Source organism: Astatotilapia calliptera, chromosome 6 (genome assembly GCF_964374335.1).
Source record: "Astatotilapia calliptera chromosome 6, fAstCal68.1, whole genome shotgun sequence".
Lineage (NCBI taxonomy): Eukaryota > Metazoa > Chordata > Actinopteri > Cichliformes > Cichlidae > Astatotilapia > Astatotilapia calliptera.
Window position 1 is genome coordinate 6,357,682 of NC_137427.1, and position 22,172 is coordinate 6,379,853.

The 22,172-nt window shown below is 42.8% G+C and overlaps 1 long non-coding RNA gene across 1 annotated transcript; it reads left to right on the forward strand.

Annotated features, from left to right (window-relative positions):
* The first annotated feature begins 20,549 nt into the window (after positions 1–20,549).
* LOC145429369 (uncharacterized) lies at positions 20,550–21,404 on the forward strand. The gene is made up of 2 exons (XR_013909599.1): positions 20,550–20,732; positions 20,811–21,404. It is a non-coding gene; the product is annotated as an uncharacterized LOC145429369 (long non-coding RNA).
* Positions 21,405–22,172: the final 768 nt, after the last annotated feature.

Below are 22,172 nucleotides of genomic sequence, written 5' to 3' on the forward strand. Positions count from 1 at the left end.
TATTGTGCATAAATAGTAAATTGTCCTGACACAATATTGCGTTTCACTTCTGTTATTATGGTACATTGACAAAAACATATACTTTTATTCACAGGATAAAACAGTTGTTTTGTATCACTAATTGTCCAGTACGATTACAGCATACAATATTATTGTCACTGCTACATTTCTGTGATGGCTACCAGAAATTATTTCCACTGCTAATTAATTACCATTGAGCTCAAAGGTCCTATTAATAAACGGTTAACGAATGTGTATTTATGACGACGATTTGTGAGACTGGTAAACTTATGATACGTACGATGGTCTTTACTTTCTACACAGTGCATTTCAAGGTCCTGTACCCATCCGTCGGTAAACTGTACCTGGGCTTGTTGCAGTGACCTGAAGTTACTAAACTTCATGAGTGTATGCACTCACTCCAAGAACCGTATAATTATAAATATGCATATAAATATGCTACGATGTGATGGCTGACTTCATCTAACTAGCAAATGTTTTCCAGGCTACGTTGGTGATGCAGTTTTTTTTAATGTGTATGATATTTTTGTCATGCGATTTTAAAGCCAGTCCTACAACCGCATCCAAGAATAACATGCAGCTTATCTCAGAACTGTCGGTAAAAATTATTCTTGGAGCTAGGTTTAATTGAGCTGCATTTTAAAGAGGTGCAATTTCACTATTTTTTCATGTGTTGAGAAAAACACAGATTTAAAAATTACATGGTCTAATATTTACATTTAGCATATAACTGCAACATTATTTTTTTTCGTTTTTTTTTTTAAAGACTCGAAAGGACTTGAAATTCAAAATTTCAGACTTGTGACTTGACTCAGACTTTTACACCAGTGACTTGAGACTCGACTCTGACTTGCCTGACATTACTTGAGACTTGACTTGAGACTTGAGGATAAAGACTTGAGACTTACTTGAGACTTGCAAAACAATGACTTGGTCCCACCTCTGGCTCAAACATAATTTGGGCAAACTAAAAAAAATGAAATACTTATATTAAAATATTTTGCAGTCAGTGAAGGTTTTTTTTTTATTATTATTGTGAAACGGTCTGCAAAACAAACGGAGCTACACTAATTTATGTGTATATGTTAGCCAAGCTAATGTCAATTATGGACAACACTACTTGCCTCCTTCATGAGACTAAGAAGACCCTGAGCAGCTCTTTCAGTAGTAGATTGCTACAGCAATGGTATATTATTTTCACTCCTACTGCACTTTATGTATATATAAAAAAGAAAAATATTGGTGTTTCTTACTGCATATAGTAATCAACTATACATGGCATAGTATTCTGTCTTTTTTTGTAGACGTTTTTTTCCTATTTTTATTTCTCTAATATATTTCCAGTTCACCTTTTCTTTTTGTCCCTTGTGCTGCTGTAATGAGTGAATTTCCTCAGTGTGGGATTAAATAAAGTCTATATCTTTGCCTATGTCTATTTGGCGATATATAAAAATACAATTAAATCCAGTCTTAGTAGTCCCACAGAGTGCCTGTAGGGCATGGAGGTAAGCTAAATTCTGAAATAAACATACAGTCGTGTGAAAAAAAAAAACATTCTATGTAGTCCTGTGTAAAAACCTAATACCCCATGATTCAGTATTTTGGAGAACCAATTCTAGCAGCAGTAATTTTAAAGTAATTATTTTCTGTATGACTTCATCATGTGTCCCACTTCACTGTTGAGGAATTCTGACCCATTCTGCTGCTTTAGTTCTCATTTAGGTTTGCAGGCATTTGTTTGTGCACAGCTCTCTTAATGTCTTGCCAAAGCATTTTAGTTGGGGTTGGTGTGGACTTTACCCTTTTCTTTTTCCGACAGTTTCTTGCAGAATTGCTTGCTTTATCCTGGCAACTTTTCCAGTTTTTTAACAATTAAATGGTCATGAAAGTAAACAGTTAATAGGCTAACTGAAGCCTGACATGTAGCTCTTTGGATTTTTGCAGTTTCTCTGTGAATTACATTGTCTGACCGTGGAGTAAATTGGCTGGGTTGTCCACTCCTGGGAAAATTATGGTTTCCACCCATCTGATGAGCAAACTGTCAAAACATCTGCTGTTATAGAAATTGTAAAACTGTAACAAGTACGTTTGATTAGCACTGCATAAACTGGTTATTGTTCACATAAGGAAGCACTAAGGGAACAATAAAGATATCATTTGTTTTTCAGAGGACTGCGTGTGAACACTTGAGTCCTGTGAAAACTTCAATATTGATAACATAGTGTAGCAATTATTATTATTTTTTAGGGGATGCTGGACAAGTTTTTTATATTTTATATGTTTTTTTATATTTTATTTTTTGACAATTTCAAGCAATATAATGTAGTAAAGTGCAGCTCTAACTATATAATAATGTATCGAAAGTAGTGCTGTTGAGCAATAGAATATGTAGTTTTTTTTTCATAGATAGCAGTTTTACATTACATTACAAACCAGGTGGATTCATATTTAAAGACTTTTTTTCTCAACCTCCATAGCAAAACTGTACACACATACACGCACATTCATTTGATAAACACTACTCATGACACTGCATAAACAGCAAGGAGACAGTCATGACCATCTTGCAATCTCCTTCTTCATCTCTCGGGATTCTTCAGCAGCAGGGGAGTGGGTGGAGTTCAAAGCCGAGTAAAAATAAAGAAACAAAATGTAAACTGAAGAACTGTGTACTCTGGCAGCTTCCTCCCAGTAACCGTCTGGCAAACCGTTATTAGCTGTCTATGTGGGAAATCATTAATTTTAGAAAAACAAAATATGTCAAGTTTATCCCTGGGGCCAGCTGCTATTTCTGTGTGTTCAAGACAGGAAATGTTGAATGTGATGATATCCTGAAGGCAATTTGTTATTTATTAATTTCTTCTCAAGCATTTTATTTGAGCTGTGGGTTGAAAGAAAAGCTGTAATTTGTACACAAACACACGGTTTATTTACAGGCTAATGCAAAAAAAAAAAAAAAAAAGGACTCACAGAAGGGAATATTTAATATCTCTGCTTTTTAAGTATATTCATTATTTCCATTTTGATGTGTCACCTCAAATTCAGTGTAACTCCACGGAAATTGATTTCTACTGCTCTTTTCCATACTTGTGTTTTGCCCCTGACATCACAACCTCAGATTCAGCCTTGAAAATATTCATGCATTCTCACTCCTTGGGAAATCTTGCCTTAAACCAAGCCCATTCATCCATGATGGCAGTGACAATACAATGGTGACAGGCACCCAGAATCCCAAAAATGTAGTACAACTCCAAACTCAAAATGCAGCACAACATGAGACCTTTCCTCACCAGAGATTCTGTCAAGTTCCTCGCTCAAATTTAGTCACCTCTTGTCTGGGCTACTCTGATTCCCTCTGTGACCACACTCCATCCAACCTCTGCATCTAATCCAGAACACAGCAGCATGCCTCGTTTTTAACATGCTCAGACCCTCCTACGTTATCCCACTCTTACAGTTCCTCCACAAGGCTGCTTGTATTGCATACAAAATCCTGTTGTTGTCAAACAAGGTTGCAAAGGGATTCACACATGCATACAACCAGGGCACTGTCCAGGTCTACACACACCATCTTGCTCTGCTTGTCAGTGACGAGAGGCCACTTAGTTCATCATTTTGATTCCTTCCCAGACTTCCTGATTTCTCCTTGTATTTCCATCTCTTCTCTCATTCCTCTCTTCAAATGTGTTGTATTTATTTCATAACTTTTTATTATAATTCTGGCGTATTACCAGCCTTTTTTTATGAATTCAACTGTTGAGCTCCAATTAAGTTACTCGGAATGAGAATGTCAGTCAAATTAATGAAATCTAAATGTCAGTCTTTTTGCCTACTACTGTTTTTCATTTTCTCTGCTCTATTTCTCTTTTTGGGCTTCTATAAGAGTGTTGTTAAAGCACTGAACATACATCTGAAAGTTACAAGCTGAGTTATATGAGCTCACTCAATCTTAAGTTGATAATTGCATGCTTCCTCCCCTGAATATATCTGGAGACTGGTATACATACCAGTCTCCAGATGCGTGTACAGTTTTGACTCACTCACATTAACCCTGTGAGCCCTAGGCGTGAGAAGCCTACTCGAAGGCTTGTTAGGTGTGGTAAATGTTGTGCATGTACATGGATTGAGCGCACATCACGATAGGAGTCAAAGCATTATACGATGACCATAAAACTTGGGGAAGACTGTAGCTTGATTGCCTGCTGTCTGTGCACTAACCTTTTCATGGTTTGGCTAGGAATCAGTGGATTTAGAGAGCCATCTGTCCCAAATGCAGTTTCTTCTGCAAGAAGAAAGGCTTTCACTGCATAACTATATGGGGCCATTTTTAATTGGTGTTGTCCTTTGACAAGTGACAACCTTATTTAGAATTTTAAATTTTGTCAATGTTAGTCTATGAACTTAGATAAAAATAATCTAAGAGAGGTACATAGAGCACCACAAATGTCTCATCTAGCTCCTTAATAGAAAACAAAATAATACATAAAATTCTCTTAATAAAATAAATTTAATTGTGCCAGTGTATTAAAGCATGGCTAACATTCGGATGCAGTTGCCGAAGTTCATTTAAAAAGCTTAATTCTTTCCACTGCTTTTGTTCATGGAGAATTATCTTCTACATTATAGGCATTCATGGTTCTCAGGAGAAGAAGTGTTCTGTCTTTCATCACTATTCCCTTGTGCTAACAATGATATGATTTTTGAGGTTTTCATGACATCAGAAAATTAAGTATTGTTTCCATCAAGTTTTAGACATAAATTCATTGTTCACAGAGGATTCATTCCAGTTCCAGTTTCCCTGGAATATCTTCAGCAGGTCAAAGGTTGCCATATTCCATTGGTACAGCTGGTGGATTTTGTACTGACATTCACTTGGAAAAGTATAATGTCTGACTGTCTGTGAAGGTTCTCAGTCATCCAGGTCATCGTAGTCAAAGGAGCTTGCAAAGAAAAGCGTCTGGACTTCTTTAAGTTACTTGAAGACGTTTCACCTCTCATCCAAGAAGCTTCTTCAGTTCTAAGGTCGAATGGTGGAGAGTCCCAGATATAAACCTAGTGGGAGTGACCCCCCACAGAGGGACAAAAGGACCCCCTGATGATCCTCTAATCGCCTGAGCCAAGGTGTGAAACTGGGCGTGGGTCCCAATCAGCCAGAGTTTCCTGTGTGTTCATTGTGAAACCTGGCCCCACCTTATCATGCGAATTCCTGAGGTCAGATGGCCCAGGATGTGAGTGGGCGTTAAGGCGTCTGGGAAGGGATCTCAAAACTGGATTATAGATGGCAGAGAGTTGGTGTCATAAACCCCCGCCTCTGTTCAAAGATGGTCGCTCACAGTGGACATAGATGGCTTCTTTCACTCCTCTTTCAAACCATCTGTCCTCTCTGTCCAAAATGTGAACATTGGCATCCTCGAAAGAGTGTCCTTTATCCTTAAGATGCAGATGGACTGCTGAGTCTTGTCCTGTGGAGGTGGCTCTTCTGTGTTGTGCCATGCGCTTGAGAAGTGGCTGTTTGGTCTCTCCAATGTAGAGGTCTGAGCATTCCTCGCTGCACTGTACAGCATACACCACATTGTTAAGTCTGTGTTTTGGCGTTTTGTCTTTCGGGTGAACCAGTTTTTGTCTGAGCGTGTCTTCAAGTAACTTAAAGAAGTCCAGACGCTTTTCTTTGCAAGCTCCTTTGACTATAATGTCTGACTCTTTCCTAGAACCAAACGCCAGTTGATTTTAGAAGAAAAATTTGGCTCATGGTTACCAGAGGAATTCTACTATTCTCACTAGCTGCTTTTGCCCATTTATTATTCTTGGCACATACAAAATAGTTTAGCACATTTTGTAAATCATTTATAGTTCACAGAGAATGTCCGCTAATGACTTGTTTCAGAGAATCTGTTGGGAATATCACCACAAAAAGAATTACAATTCTCATTTCCTAAATACTGTTAAGAGAATTTTATCAAGGTGTAAAGCTGCAATTCTTCTAACTGCTTGGCTTAAAGAATTCAGGCAACACTTTATAGGCCAGTAAGAACTGTCTACATAAAAGATCGGTAACCAGTAGGAGTTGAGTAAGAAATTGAACAATAGTCCCTCCTCATTGCTGTTCACTTTTTCCTGGGTCAGTATTAGGCAAATGTCACAGAAAAGCTGTTAACATGGATGTTAAATGTGCTGCTGACGACAGTCGGCAGCATGACATATTTTTCCAAGAAGAATCATTATCAGTTTCTATGTGTATTTAAAGTTATTTTGGACTTTCAGCTCCTTTGTGGATGAACTGACACTAACCTCTTGGTTGGAAAAAAGAAAAGAAAAACATGCAACCTGTTGCTGCCTCATTAGCTTAGTTTCTTTTTGTGATGAGTATTTTAACATAATTAACTAATGTGTTAAACTTCAGTCATACAACAACCTCTGCTATTCTGATGTAAATTAATGTGCATGTGTGAATGTGTGCTTTTTTGTTGTTGTCAATGCAGTCTGGTCAGTTTAGCAGAGATATAAATTCACAATATAATATCTAAAAGGGCTGTATGACACCATACAGGGTGATGAAAATACTCTTAATACACCCTAGGAATATCCAAACTAACACGTTCATGTTCTCCAGTCACTTGAAGAACTAAAAACACTATGGAATACTTTAATCCTTCATGCATGAATTACGACAACCTCAATCTGGATTTTTTTTTTTATTCATCTTTAGACATGAAGAAAAGACTTTTGAAATTCATGTTTTTAAACATGTACTTTTCAAACAGTTTTTTACATGTCCACTTTGGTGGACATTATACATTTTGACTCATGAATTTGGTATGGAGTGCCACATCAGTGTCCATTGTAGTGTTTTATGTGCAAGTATACCATCAACACTGACACAAATACAAGAAATCAGGCTTTGAATAGCTGTCCACTGTAGTGACCACTATGCGTGAAAGGGCTAAACTAAAGATACCTCCCAAGTAACTGGACACCTGTGTTGTTGCCTAGTGGGGCTAATGCAATTAATGGCTTTCACTGCATGCACACAGTTCAGACATCTGTGGAAAATGCAACATGAATAAAATCTGGAAACGACTGATTTATAAACACCAAAGATACTGCATTTGAATAAAATCAAATTCACAAATCTTTCCTGATGTAGACATAAACTGTTGTCAGTGTGATAGCTGATGCAAAAGACTCATAAGCTGGGTCCACTGGAAAAAGTTCAAGGACTTTAATTAACTCTTTTAAATTCGCAACAGGTAGAGGTTCACAACAGAATATGCAGCTTTTCAGAATGATACAGAAGTTGATATTCAACTTTCAGTCTTTCTTTTTGTAGATTAAAGGCCAGTTACGACACAGTGGTATGACAGGTAAGTGTTCAGTATCCACGCAGGTTGCAGGCACATGTTGGTTGTGGTTACTTTCACAGGTGAAACTGCAGGTAAGATAGATTTCTGATTTGTAAAGATGTATTCTCTAGTAATGATTCTCTTTTTCTCCAGAGTCTCTGGTGCAGGTAAGGTCTCTCTTTATGAGTGAGAATGGGTCAGGCAGGTTTTTCCAAAAGCATGGCAGGTAAGCACACTAGGACAGAATCTATGATGAAGGAGGGCAGATCAGATGCAGCAACTACCTACAGAGCATGAGTTAACAGGTAACAGGCCTCAAAGTAAGATGTGTGAAGAACTCTATCACACTGAATAACTGGGTATACTGTATATACACACTACCAGTCAAAAGTTTGGACATGCCTTCTCATTTAATGGTTTTTATTTATTTTCACTATTTTCCACGTTGTAGATACATATTGAAAACAGTGGATATATGAAACAAGATTTAGGGAATTATGTAGCAAAGAAAAAAATGATCAACTCGGCTGAGAGACATATTTGACAACTGTTAGAATTCATATTATGGCAAGAACCAATCAGCTAAGTAAGGAGAAACTATAGTCCATCATTACTTTAAGAACTGAAGGCCAGTCAGTCTGGAAAACTGCTAAAACTTTGAATGTGTCCACAAGTGCAGCTGCAAAAACCGTCAAGCGCTACGACGAAACTTGTTCACATGAGGAAGATGAAAGGAAGATCAAGAGTCACCTCTGCTGCTTAGGATAAATTCATCCAAGTCACCAGCCTCAGAAATGGCAAGTTAACAGCACCTCAGATTAGAGCCCAGATAAATGCCACAGAGAGTTCCAGGAGCAGACAAATCTATACATCAACTGTTCAGAAGAGACTACACAAATCAGGCCTTTATGGTCAAAGTGCTCAGATTACCACTGGGACCACTGTTGCCTTCACTCTCGATATCTTCTTGAACTCTTCTCTGAGCCCTCTGATCTCCTTCTCCATGGAGGGTACTGACACTTGTGGCTGCTGTCGTAGTGTAAATCAGCTGTTTAGTCTCTGTAATGGTCGCGGTAGGTATTGTCAGTAGTGCTGCATTCACATCAAGTAGTACCCTTCTAAGGATACTTCATGTAGTCTTGGTAACCGGCTACAGAGGGTCGAGGTTTCAAGCTTCGCTATGATCCTATCTTTCAAGTCAATTCCTCTTGCACTCAACAATCCTTCTTCTATCACACTTGGGGCTTGGTACTTAATCTCGGGTGCGGGTGATGATATCTCCCCCCTGACCTCCCCACTGAGTGTTGTACCTCGTCAATATCTAGCTGTGAGAGCAGTCCCTTCTTCCGAAGGGCTGAGCTACTAGTTGTTTTGCCATCAATGAGGATGCTGGGTATCGAAGATTCAATAGATCCCTCGTCCTATTCATGAAACCCCTTCCGCTGGGGTTACTTGCATAGTAGCATTCCAACGGCGCCCTATTTTCATCTCTTGCCCACTAATGTCGTCTTGTTCCAGTAGTCCACTTCTCCATGTGTGGTCATCAAGTCAAAAGCCTTCTTGTAATCAGTCCAGGGCGTGCACAGGTTGTTCAGTCTGATTCTACAGTCTCAGGCAACTGCTCTGCCTACCAGAAACTGCTGTTTTGTCCCTTTGGTATTCCTACCAATTAGTTTCTGTTCCTCATCTTATGCATTGAGCCATGTGCCTGTTCATCTCCGCCGCTATGATGCCTGACAGGAGATTCCATGTGGTACTGAGGCAGGTTATTGTCCAGCTTTCAGTTAGCCATTCTTGCCGTGTCTCGTCAATTAGCAGCTGGTTCATTTTTGCTGCCAGACATTCATGGAGTGCAGTCAGCTTCTTCAGCCAGTAGGTGTGAATCATGTCAGGGCCTGGTGCTGTCCAACCCTTTCTTGGATATCTGCCACTCTGATGGTTACTGGACCCTGTTTAGAGAGGTTGCTGTGGTCTGCTCTTGGATCCACTAGCCACTGAGCATTGCTGTTATGGGTCGCAACCTTCTGTCATAGGCTCTTCCAGTGTCGGTCAGTCTTTAGCCTTGGTGGGGCTTTTCTGTATGGTTATGTGGAGAACAGCTGGGTTATCCGCCTGCCTTCTATTTTTCTGGTACAGCTCTTCAAGCGGCTGTCAAAGGCTGTGAGTCTTTGCTTGGTATTTTCTAAACGCCCCAGGTATGAACAGCTAGCTATACTTCTTAGGCACTTTCTTCAATGCACCTTTCTGCAACTCAGATAGTTGGCTAACTTCGCTTCTGATCTTGTCCAATGTCCTTCTCCATCAAGGGTTCTGCTCGTGGCTGTTCACTTTGTGGCTGATCACTGCTGCCATGGTGTAGATCAGCCCGATTAGTTTCCATGATGGTTGCAGTACGAAGTGTCCCTAGTGCTGCATTCACATCATATAGCAGACCTTCAGAGGGCACTTCATGTAATCTTGGTAAGTGGCTACGGAGGGTCCAGGTTTCAAGCTTCACCATAATCCTGTCTTTCAGGCCAGTTTCTCTCGCACTCCTTCTTCCATCATACTTGGGGCTTGGTACGCTATCTCCGGTGGGGGTGATAATAATATCTCCCCCCTGACCTGTCATCTTGGCTCCCTGCCATAGAATTTGTGTTGTACCTCTTCAATCTCTAGCCGTGAGAGCAGTTCCTTCTTCCAGATGTTGGAACACTGAGCTACTACTTTTGCTGTCAGTCTGGATAGCTGTGTATCGAAGATTCCATAGGTCCCACATACTATTCATGTAACGCTTTCCACTGGGGTTACTTGCAGAGTAGCATTCCAACAGCACCTAAAAGGACAAGGGGCCCGACAATCACTCAACCGAATGACTCTGAAATATTGACATTAACAGGGCATTAAACTACAAGTACTACTAATGAAAGCAATCTGACAAATTCTACATCAGATATGTTAAAAACAACAATACTGAGAATTTAGCTGTATTAACAAGTAAAGTTATCATCCATGATGATATCTCTACATGCAAAGTTGGCTGCTTCTCTCTGTCATTCACAGATCTCTTCATCAAAAACAGTGGGTAGCAACTGTACCAGTTTTATTTAAAGTTCCAAATAACAACACACCATTAGAAATGGAGCTTAAAACCAGGAGCATACAGGCATGACATAAAAAAAAATTATCTCTGTGGTTTTTCGGGTTGAAGCTTGGAATCTACAGTCTGTGCACACGTGAGATTAACAATAATATGTCTTAAAGTGGTACAATATGGAACCTTTTATACATACACGTAATAGTTATTACTTTGATGGCAACTAAATTATTTTTTACAGTGTAATCATCAGGCGAGAATTTCTGCCTATTGTATCATTTGGTTTATAACATGACACAAAATGCAAAACTGCACTATTTTGTCAGTTTTCTTCAGTAGATTAGAGTTGGCTAGAAAAAAATGTAAACAAGTATCCTTAATATCACTCCGTATGAGTGCATATATGCATCACTGTGAGCTTGTTCACCTGCTAAAGTTAGCACATAGCTCAAAATTATTCACTGCTTAAACACATCATGAAATATTTTTGAGACTCTTACTCCTCTTGGAAGAAAAAGTGAGAGAAGTGTGATTATTTCTTTGTCCTTGAGTTGGAAAATTAAATTTCCCTTCTTACCTTTTCTATACCCTGTTGCTGCACAGCAAAATAGATTTTCTTTCTGGGCCTGAGTTGTTTTCTTAAAGGGGCTCAAAACATGAAATGGATAGATGAGGAAAGAAATAAAGATAGAGACAGGTGTAGTTGAAGAGATGGAGAGATGAATAGAAGATGGGGAGTGGGGTGAAAGGGGAAATGGAAAGATGGATAGAAAGATGGATGCATGATTAGGTGGGTGGGTGGTTGTAGGGGGGGGGCAGTGAAGTTAGTGGCATCTATAAATAGGTGAATGAATGGATACCTGGCTCGTTGCTGGCTGAATGAGTGGATGGATGGATGGATGGGTGGAGAGATGAAAAGCCTTGAGGTGAGGAGAGATTTTAAAAGATGAATGAATACCGAGCAGTTCACTCTCTGCACTTCTCCATTTTCTTTCTTTCCCCCAGCTCTCGCTCTCTTTTCTCTGGGTCTCTGTCTCGCTCTGTCATTGTTTCTCTCTCTGTTATGGACTCTCTCCCCTCCTCGCTCTCCCTCTCTTATTCTGACCAGATGAGTAATAGCTGTGATGCTGTGGCTTGACTGATTAATGCACTCAAAGAACCGAGGGAGGTGGAGCACAACAAACAGACGGGGGAGGGAGGAAAAAAGAGGAAGAGAAAAGATCTCAGAGAGAAGCCTGAAGAAGAGTTAGTGAGAATGAACATGTGTGTCAGCATGGAAATCTTAATGCTGCCATTCAGGCTACTGCATCAAGTTGTGTGACTGTCAGAAGGTCCTTTCTTTTTCCTCATCTCTCTTTCTCTCTTTTTAATTTTAGAAAAATCATGCTCGGTGGTACTGTGAGGGAATGAATTGATAATAAACAGAAAGTGAAAGAGTAAAAACACGCACACACAGGTAAGGCAAAGTTAGAAATAAGTTACTATTTTTTTTTTTTTTTTTTAATTTTGGGTTGATGAGGCTGAAGATTGAAGTGAATACTGATTGACTGTTTTTGGTTGTTTTTTTCTCTTGACCATCATTGGTAGCTCTTTCTTCTGTTACTTCTCACTTACTAATTAGCAAAAAAACTACTATGTCTTGATTGTTTTTACTCTCATAGAGCGAGGCACTTCTGCCCGTTTTTGCACTATTAAGATTAGCAAGTATTAATGAGTCATGAACAAGATTTCTGAAACAAAGTCAGCCTGTATGTCTTAAATAAAGCAGGAAAACTTCTTTGATGATAAATGCCCCTTCTTTATTTGTCACATGCATAGTTATACAAGTATAACACGCAGTGAAATGTAACCTGACACGCTCCTCGACTTGTGCAAAAACGGTGGGGGGGGGGGGGGGGGTAGAAGAAGAACATTACATATATAATATATACATTAGGTGAATGTGCAGTAGTAGCATGTATGCAGCAAACAGGTGAATTTTGTACATAAAGTGAATTAAATAAGATTGTCTATTCTTATTTAATTCACAATCTGACTATTTTACAGAATAGACGATATAAACCTTGATAAGTGAATCAAGGTACACAACTGCAATATCCTTCATAATTTTGCCAAGTTGCAGTATTAGAGTATGCATTTTGCACAAGACTCATTTTGCATCCCTGAAAAACCAGAAACATTGATTTCACTGTGATTATGTGACTTAAATTTGGATGCTTCATCAGATCTTAAGCTTGTGCAATGAGAAAACATCAACTGCTCACTGTACCCCAAGCTTCATGCATTTGTTTAATGTAAATATGTTGTGTTCCATCATGCCGTTGTCAGCCTGTGCTTGGTTACAGCACAATGTAACTGCAGGAGTTGTCACAGTGGTCAGTGGTCAGAAATGGACTTCTAAAAATAGAAGCCATGCTGGAAGTGTGACAGTGCTGCCCAAGGTGACTACCTTAAAGGGTAGACTAGCCAAATTTAAATTGGATATGATTTTTGCTTTTTATGAGCAGGGTTATAGGATATTTCGAGGTGTGACATATTTGTGAATATGTCATTGGCGACAAATATATACCTTCGACAAACTCACATTCATATTGTTTTGTTTGTGTGCTCATCTTGACAGACATGGCTTGAAGCTGTTTACCTTGTCGACAATGAGAACCAGTGAGACATGAAGCACATGCTGGAAACTAACTGCTAGTAAGGCTCAGCGGAGAAGTGGCATCTCTAACTCAGGCTTTCGCCCAACGGATTCCACTGCCCGACTACCCGCTTCCTGCGGCTCCTCCCCAGGTAACACATGCTCCTGCCGTCACTACAGCAGCCACAGCTACTCCGGCCGCTAGCGCGGTAGCTTCAGTAGCCTCCCCAGTTTTGCTGGATCAGCTTTTACCTTCACCTGAGGCTTTTTCTGGAGAGATCGGAAAATGTGCGGGATTTTTGTTGCATTGTTCCATGCAGTTTCAATTACTACCTCATGTGTTTGTTACTGACGGGGTTAAGATCGCTTACGTCACCCAGCTACTACGTGATCGAGCCCTGGCCTGGGCCCAGGCCCAGCTGCAGGCGTGCCCCGGAATGTCTTACGATGACTTCCTGTCTCGCTTCAAGTCGGTGTTTGATAAAGGCTCTAGTACGGAGGTTGCCGGCTATCGTTTGATTAATCTGAAGCAAGGTAGGCGAAGCATGGCTGACTTTTCTGTTGATTTCTGGACCCTAGCTGCACAGACCAAGTGGAGACCTGAGGCCCTGAAGACCACTCTGCTAAATAATATCCGCGAAGAGCTCAAGGATGAGATAATGATGCGGGAGCTTTGTGTGTTTAAGGCACCAGTGACCCCGCTCGTACTAGGTTATCCATGGCTTTCACAACACAACCCACACATCGACTGGAAGAAAGAGCAAGTTATGGGGTGGAGTATGGGCTGCCACATGACCTGCCTTCGGGCCGCCACGCCTTCTGTCCCTTCTTCCCTCTCCGGGAAGCCTTCTAAAGCGCCAGAGCTATCTTCAGTTCCTTCCGTCTATCATGACCTCGCAGCAGTTTTTAGTAAGGATGAGGCGAGCTCGCTTCCACCACACCGGCCCTATGACTTTGCTATCGATCTTCTCCTTGGGGCGCCTCTGCCCTCTGGCCGACTCTACAGCCTCACACAGCCCGAAAGGGAAACCATGGAAAGATACATCAATGACTCTCTGGCTGCCGGGATAATTCACCCGTCATCTTCCCCGGTGGGGGCAGGTTTCTTCTTTGTTGACAAGAAAGACAAGACGCTCCGGCCGTGTATTGATTACCGCGGCCTCAACAAGATCACTGTAAAGAGCAAGTACCCTCTTCCCCTCCTGAATTCAGCTTTCGAGCTACTCCAGGGGGCCACGGTGTTCAGCAAACTAGACCTGCAAAACGCTTACCACCTGGTGAGAATCCGGGAAGGAGAGAGTGGAAGACCACTTTCAACACACATATTGGACACTTCGAGTATCTCGTCATGCCCTTTGGCTTAACCAATGCGCCCGCAGTCTTCCAGGCCCTAGTTAACGATGTTCTGAGGGATTTTATTAATCGATGTGCTTTTGTGTACCTTGATGACATTCTCATTTTCTCTAAGTCCCAGGCGGAGCACGAGAGTCACGTGAGGCAGGTCCTGCAGCGCCTCCTGGAGAACCAGCTGTTTGTGAAAGCGGAGAAATGTGAATTTCACGTTGACACGGTGGCCTTCCTTGGCTATATCATCTCTCGGGGGGATCTCAAACCTGACCCTGAGAAGGTCCGGGCCGTGGTGGACTGGCCTCAACCGCCGAACCGCCAGCAACTCCGACGGTTCCTAGGATTCGCCAACTTCCACCGACGCTTCATAAAGGACTACAGTGAGATTGCCTCACCTCTCACCGCACTTACCTCCCCCAAAGTTCCTTTTCAGTGGGACCTCTCTGCTCAGGAGGCCTTTTCCCTACTAAAGGAGAAGTTCACAACCGCCCCCATCCTCCGTCAGCCCAACCTCAGGCAACCGTTTGTGGTGGAGGTGGATGCTTCGGACTCTGGAGTGGGAGCAGTTCTGTCACAGCGATTCGAAGGTACGCTCCATCCCTGTGCGTTCTTTTCTCGTCGTCTCTCACCCGCAGAACAGAACTACGGCATCGGTGATCGGGAGTTGCTAGCGGTCAAACTGGCCCTGGAGGAGTGGAGGCACTGGCTTGAGGGCACGGAACACCCGTTCATCGTGTGGACCGACCATAAGAACCTTGAGTACATCCGGTCTGCCAAACGCCTAAATTCACGGCAAGCCAGGTGGGCCCTCTTCTTCATAAGATTCAATTTCTCCATCACTTACAGACCAGGGTCGCACAACGTGAAGCCCGATGCACTCTCCCGTCAGTTTTCCAGTACGGAGGGGGACTCCGATCCTGAACTGATTCTTCCAGCTACTTGTGTTATTGGAGCTGTCACATGGGAGATCGAAGCTCTCGTGCGCGAGGCCCAGGATACTGACCCTGACCCGGGCCCCCCTGGTCGGTTGTTTGTCCCTGCTGCTGTCTGACCCCAGGTGCTCCACTGGGGCCACACTGCCCGGTTCACCTGTCATCCAGGAGCCCGCCGCACCTTCACCTTCCTCCAGCGGTTTTTCTGGTGGCCCTCCTTGGACAAGGACGCCAGGGAGTACGTTATGGCATGCACCACATGTGCCCGGAACAAATGTCCCAACCAACCACCCGCCGGGCTTCTTCAACCGCTCCCCACGCCAGGACGGCCCTGGTCCCATATAGCGCTGGACTTCATTACGGGGCTCCCACCATCATCAGGTAATGCCACCATCCTCACTATCGTTGATCATTTTTCTAAGGCAGCTCATTTCATCGCCCTCCCGAAGCTCCCTACGGCCCTGGAGACCGCCCAGCTGCTCACCACCCACGTATTCCGGCTTCATGGCATTCCTTTTTTTTTTTTTTTTGCCTGTCCCGTTTGGCTCTTTTGCCATCAGAATTGTTGTCTAAAGGCAAAGAAAGATGCCCAACGGATTTACTTTACCAAATTGACCATCCCAGCCTTGCCGTAATGGTCAATTTGATTCACCTTTTATTGTTTATTTTATTTTCACTTACTGAATACGGGACAGACTTGACTGGGGGAAAGAAGGGGAGAAAGAAAGAGGGAAAGAGAAACAGCTGAGAAGAGGGACGGGGGAGAAGGGCAAAAAACAAAAACCAACAGAATGAGCAGAAAAAAAAATGCATATATCAATCACCTGGATCACCTGCTGAGAAAGAAAAAAGAAAACAAGCAGAAGAGAACAAGAGTAATAGAATAAACAACATCACAATGATATATGGGAATATGGCAGTAAATACTAAATATTAAACATTATTGTGCAGCACATAAGATCAACAGAACACAGTGTGCTTTGAGGTAGGAGCCAAAAAGGGTGTAGTTTGTGGGTGTGATCACCCGTGTGTACACCTGTGAGCATGGACGCGCTTGTGTGTGGGGGGGCCACACACAAGCCACAGCCCCGTCCTCCAGGGCATGAAGCAGGTATGGAGGAGATCAAAACTCCAGACATCCAGAGGCCCCCAGAACACAAGAGACCAAGGAAGACCAACAGAGGGCCAGCCGCGCCACTGTCCCAGAAAGAGCTGAGGAGAGTCCCAGATGAGGGCTCACTCAGCAGCCGCGGAGCAGAAGCCAGGGGGAGTTGCAGTGACGCGCCCGTGAGCTCCGCCGGCAGCCAGCCATGCCTGAGTGACCGAGCCCCAGGCCGAGAGGCCGGGGACACCCCACCTCCGAAGTGGCCCGAGCGAGCCCCAGGCTCCAGGCCCCGATAAGCGGCCGCCAAGGAGTGAGCCGGTGTGTACCTGGACGCCCATCCCCGGACACAAAGAACCACCAACGCACCGATTTCTGAGGGAGTCCGCCACTGGCAGGGGAAGTGGTGGTAGGGGAGATAGGCCTCCAAACCTTGGAGGGCCTAAGATGTCCCCAGAGAGGTGGTGGCTTCATGGCATTCCGATGGACATCGTCTCCGACCGGGGACCCCAATTTACCTCTCGGGCTTATAAGGAGTTCTGCACGCAGATGGGCGCCAAGGTCAGTCTCTCTTCGGGCTTCCACCCTCAGAGCAATGGACAGACCGAGCGTACCAACCAAGAGCTTGAAGCAGCACTCCGCTGTGTCATCTGTCACAACCAGACCACTTGGAGCGAGCAACTCCCCTGGATTGAGTACACCCACAACTGCCTGACCTCATCAGCCACTGGACTGTCGCCGTTCGAAGCCTCACTGGGCTACCAACCACCCCTGTTCCCGGCCGTGGAAGGTGAGCATACCGTCCCATCAGTGCAACATCATTTCCGCAGGTGCCGCCGGGCCTGGCGGTCCACTCAAGCCTCTCTGCTGCAGACAGCGGAGCTCAATAAGGCGCTCGCCGACCGCCGCCGGATCCCTGCACCTGCCTATACGGTTGGGCAACAGGTATGGCTCTCCTCACGCTTCGTTCCCATTCGTGCTGAGTCGAAGAAACTTTCCCTGGCGTTCATCGATCCGTTCGAGATCGAGGCCCTGGTCAATCCGGTGTCTGTCCGTCTGAAGCTGCCTCGCAACATGCGTATCCATAATGTTTTCCATGTCTCCCAGGTCAAACCCGTGCTCTCCAGCCCGTTGTGCCCTCCTTCCAGGCCCCCTCTGCCCGCCCGGCTCGTGGATGGGCAGGAACATCACCTGCATTATGGACTCTCGGCGGCGGGGGAGGGGCGTTCAGTACCTGGTGGACTGGGAGGGCTACGGGCCAGAGGAACGTTCCTGGGTGCCCCGGTCGGCAGTTCTGGCTCCTGGTCTGCTCCGCGAGTTTCACCGGCGGCATCCGGGTAGGCCGGGTGGGTCGCCGAGGGGCTCCCATTGAGGGGGGGTACTGTCATGACCCTGTGCCTTCTCGGCTGACTCTGTATGGCTACAAGTGTTTTTGTTGTGCTGCGTCTCTCTCTCTCCCCTCCCACGCACTGCGCTCTACCGGGGCGGAGTCATGACGGCTCCAGCCCCTGGCTCGGACACCTGCAAACAATCGTCTCATCTCATTCACTTCTTAAGGCGGCTGCTGAGAGTGCTTCTTCGCTGGATTATTGTGTAACACTCGTCAGTGTCATTGCAAATCTGAGCTTTTTCCCGAGTTTCTTTCGTGCTGCAACTTACCTGTTCTTCCTTCCTGTGCCAGATTTCTCGCCAGCCTGAGGACCGCTGTTTGGTGAGCTAAAAGCCGGAGTCCGAGCTACCTGAGCTTCAGTGAAGGATTGTGTACATAGCCCGTTCCCTTCCCGTGCCTGTGTTCCCCAGAGACCCTCTTCCTCTGCCCCCTCACCTGTATATATCCGCACCTGGTGTCTGTGTGTAAATAAATTGTGAACTTAAGTGACGGTCTGCCTCCGAGTCCCTCCTTAGCCTGACAGAGATAAACGAGGGACAGCTGAGAAATATAACATTTGAATCCCTTTTCTCTTTTGCTCTGAGGCACGGGGAAAAATATCGACAAGTCGATGAACATCATTTACAGATATATTGGGTAAATGCCCAAGACATCTATAGAAATGTAAATCGCCGCTTGATTCATTCATTTGCTTAACTTGTTTTGGACCGTAAACAGGGCGTGAATAGGACACCGGAAACAAAGCTCCTCACGGGAGTTTCCGCACCGGAAGTAGCATATGCTAACGTGCACATAGTTAATTTAGTATACAGAACTGTTTTCCTAACAAAACCACTGTTATAATTAAGTGAAGGTGCTTCCATCTAATTTGAACCTTTGGCCTCTAAAATATGTGGTTCAATTGCGTGCTACGTACATAACGTAATGTCAGCTAGACCGAAATGAAATTTTATTATATTGTTAAAGTCATTAAAATGGCGCCTGAAGCTTGTTGTGATGTGAATTGTGTGTCTGCTCTAGAAACTCAGAAATTCAGTAGTGCGGAGCCGTACGTTAAATACTCACATCAGCCTGTACTTTGAATTCTGTAAGAGCTGTATAAAATACAGCTATGCATAGGTGTTTTGAATGAATAGAAATGTGACACATGAGAAGGTGTGTCTTTGACTGTTCCTGTATAACTTCTTTTCGGACTAGTTAACAAGTTATGCTCCAGTCATTTCATGTTACCAAGATGCATGTCCTTTTGTAATATAGTTACATTTTCTTTGTACATTTCATTTATCCACCATCATACATTAAGCCAAGAAGAGGTCATTATACTAACAAGAGGTATCAACACTGGGCCAAAGTTCAGCGCGTGGTTAAAGTTTGTAATCCAGCCGGGGTGTAAATATGACTCAGCAGCCAGTCGTAGAGCTGAAGCAGGCAGCATCAACACATAAATCTACTCTACCCAGCTTAAATCACAAGACTACCTCTGACCGAAAAGCTGTAGATTTTTCTTGTTTGCACAAATTAATTCAGATTTGCACTAATTCTTTTCACAGCTCCAACAAAATGAGGAAGAGGAGGGGGAGGAAAAACAATTAGATTGAATTACAAATGTATGGAAGTCGAGGACAAGGAGAAGGAATTAGGATGAGGAGGAAGAGAAGCAGCAGGAGCATCTTTAGTGATATCTATGATGTCATTGAGGTTTGTTTCATTAATATGGTCCTCTCACAAAAAAAGATGACTTGTTTTAGTTCACCTACTTCCTGTAATAAATAGTGATTTGCAAAACGTGGAAAACCACAGAGCAGGCGCATATAGTGCATCTGCAGGTAAATGAACATCAAATCTCTCAGACTAAAATCTGTATTATACGTTTAGTCTTATCCCCCTTATGATAAAACCCATGTCAGCCATTGGTTTATGGACTTTGTATTTTGAAGCCTCAACATTTGTTTTATTGCTATTGCTATGTTGTTTTTTGTTAGCCTTTTGGGACCATATTAGGATGAGGGATCAGAATCTTTATCGTGTATCCATAAGATTTGTACAGCAGATCTAAGTTGTGCCTTGAAAACAGGAACGTTGTCTGCATAGAGGAGAACTTTAATTGCAGGCTTGTACAAAGTGAGGCTGTGGGGCGATTGTGGCTCAAGAATTGGGTGTTCGTCTTGTAATCGGAAGGTTGCCGGTTCGAGTCTTGGTCGTTGTGTCCCTGGGCAAGACACTTCACCCACTGCCTACTGGTGGTGGTCAGAGGGCCCGGTGGCACCAGTGTCCGGCAGCCTCGCCTCTGTATGTGTGCCCCAGGGCAGCTGTGGCTACAATGTAGCTTGCCATCACCAGTGTGTGAATAGGTGAATGACTCAATGTGTAAAGCAGTTTGGGGTCCTTAGGGACTAGTAAAGCGCTATACAAATACAGGCCATTTATCATTTGTGCTCACATTTGCTGCAAACACTCGTTTTAATTCTGTTACCCTGTTTTGATGCAGAATTCAGTTAAAATCAGGCACTTTCTTTTATAATGTGTTCTTGTAAATTGATTGTGTATCGCACACATTTGATTTGACTTTCCGCGAGACAACAGTCGTCCGCTGGCCAAAAACGTTTTCCAAATACCCCCACGTGATTAAGCCTGGATTTAGAAAAGAATAGCAAAAGAATCTGCACCTCCTGCTTCACATGCAATTTTTGTATGTGTGTTCAGAGGTGGCAGCGAGAGGGGAGACCTCGGGTCACCCAGCTGGAGAGCCTGACCAGGAGGAGTCGAACATTAACTATGCTCTTCCAGGGCACCCTGCAGACTCTGCTGCTGGGAACAGCGAGGGAGTGCGGCCGCTGCTGGGATGACGTGAACGCCAAACAGGAGTCCATCACAGGTCGACTGCAGGTATGCGAGTCAGACCTTCTGAGGAGGGTTTCGGTTTTCTCTCTTCTTTATAATTGACCCTTGTTTTCTCTATCTCAGCTCCTTGTCTCAGAGTGGGAGGGATTTGAAGCACAAAGGGAGGAGCTTGTCGTTTGGTTGGCTGATATGGATGTCCACCTGAGTGAGGTTGACCAGCTGACAGGAAACACCTGTGAAAAACTGAAACAACTGCAGGTGTGTGGTTGTTTTGATATGACATATATTTAATATGAGACATTGTCCTAAACTGGACTAACAAAAGACAATGAGTCCAACATGAAACTTGTCTTACATAACGCTGAAGTTCATTAATCATTTTAATCATAAACTCGTTGAAATATTTTTACTGAACATGCAAACATCTGCTAATGAAAATGTGTTGATTTATTGGTCCGTTATGACGCTATTGCTATTTCTAATGTTGTTATCACTTTCTGATGTTTTATTAATTAAACAATACATGTTGTGTTATCTATAGATATAGTATTTATATATGTATATATATTTATTTAAAGTATAGTAAAAAAAATAATTATTACTGTTTAAATGACTAATATGTGACATGTATTAGTAGTGATGTTGTGCTGAGGGTTAAAATGCCCTTTTGTCTTTTGGTATACTACGAAATGGCAATAAACCATTAATATATGTCTATGCTGTACTCGTATTTATTTTACCCTACTGAAATTACATTTTATTTTGAAAGATTTAAAAGGGTTCTTAAAAGAACCATTTTAAAAAAGTTCTTTGAAAAACCTATAAAGGTGCCCCAAAGAACCATTTCTTCATGGTTCTTTGGGGCACATTTAAAGGTTCTTCAATGAACCACTGAAAGAAATAGTTCTTCAAAGAACCATTGTTTGAAAGGTTCTTTGTGGCACCAAAAAAGGTTCTTCTATGGCATCAGTCTAAAGAACCACTTTTGGTTCCAGTTGGCACCTTTATTTTTCTGACCTCCAAACTCCAAAATTTAGATTATCAGAAATGTATATCTCTGACATATAATTTATATGAGATATTTAACTCACAGTGTAGTACTAACTATACAAACAATAAATTAATGTGCAAATATAATAAATATACCAATAGCCAAGTTTTGCTGGGTTAAGGGAACACTAAGAGGAAGGCTCACCACATATGTGTTGACAGTTATTGGAAATTTCTTGTGAGAAAAGGCACTTCTAGAAAAACAAGTGTTTAAATCAAAACCTGAAACTGTCAGTTCATCCTTTTGTTTTCATCCAATACCTGCATGCAAATTTAAATGTAGTGTTTTCTTACTCTCTTCCTGTTTTATTGCTTACCTTGTTTTTCTTGATACTCAATAAACCATCTTGAGAAACCAGTGAGCATATTTTTAAGGTTAGAATCTAAATTTAATCGAAGTTAAAAGCCTTTTTTTTTTATCAGAGAAGAACAAAA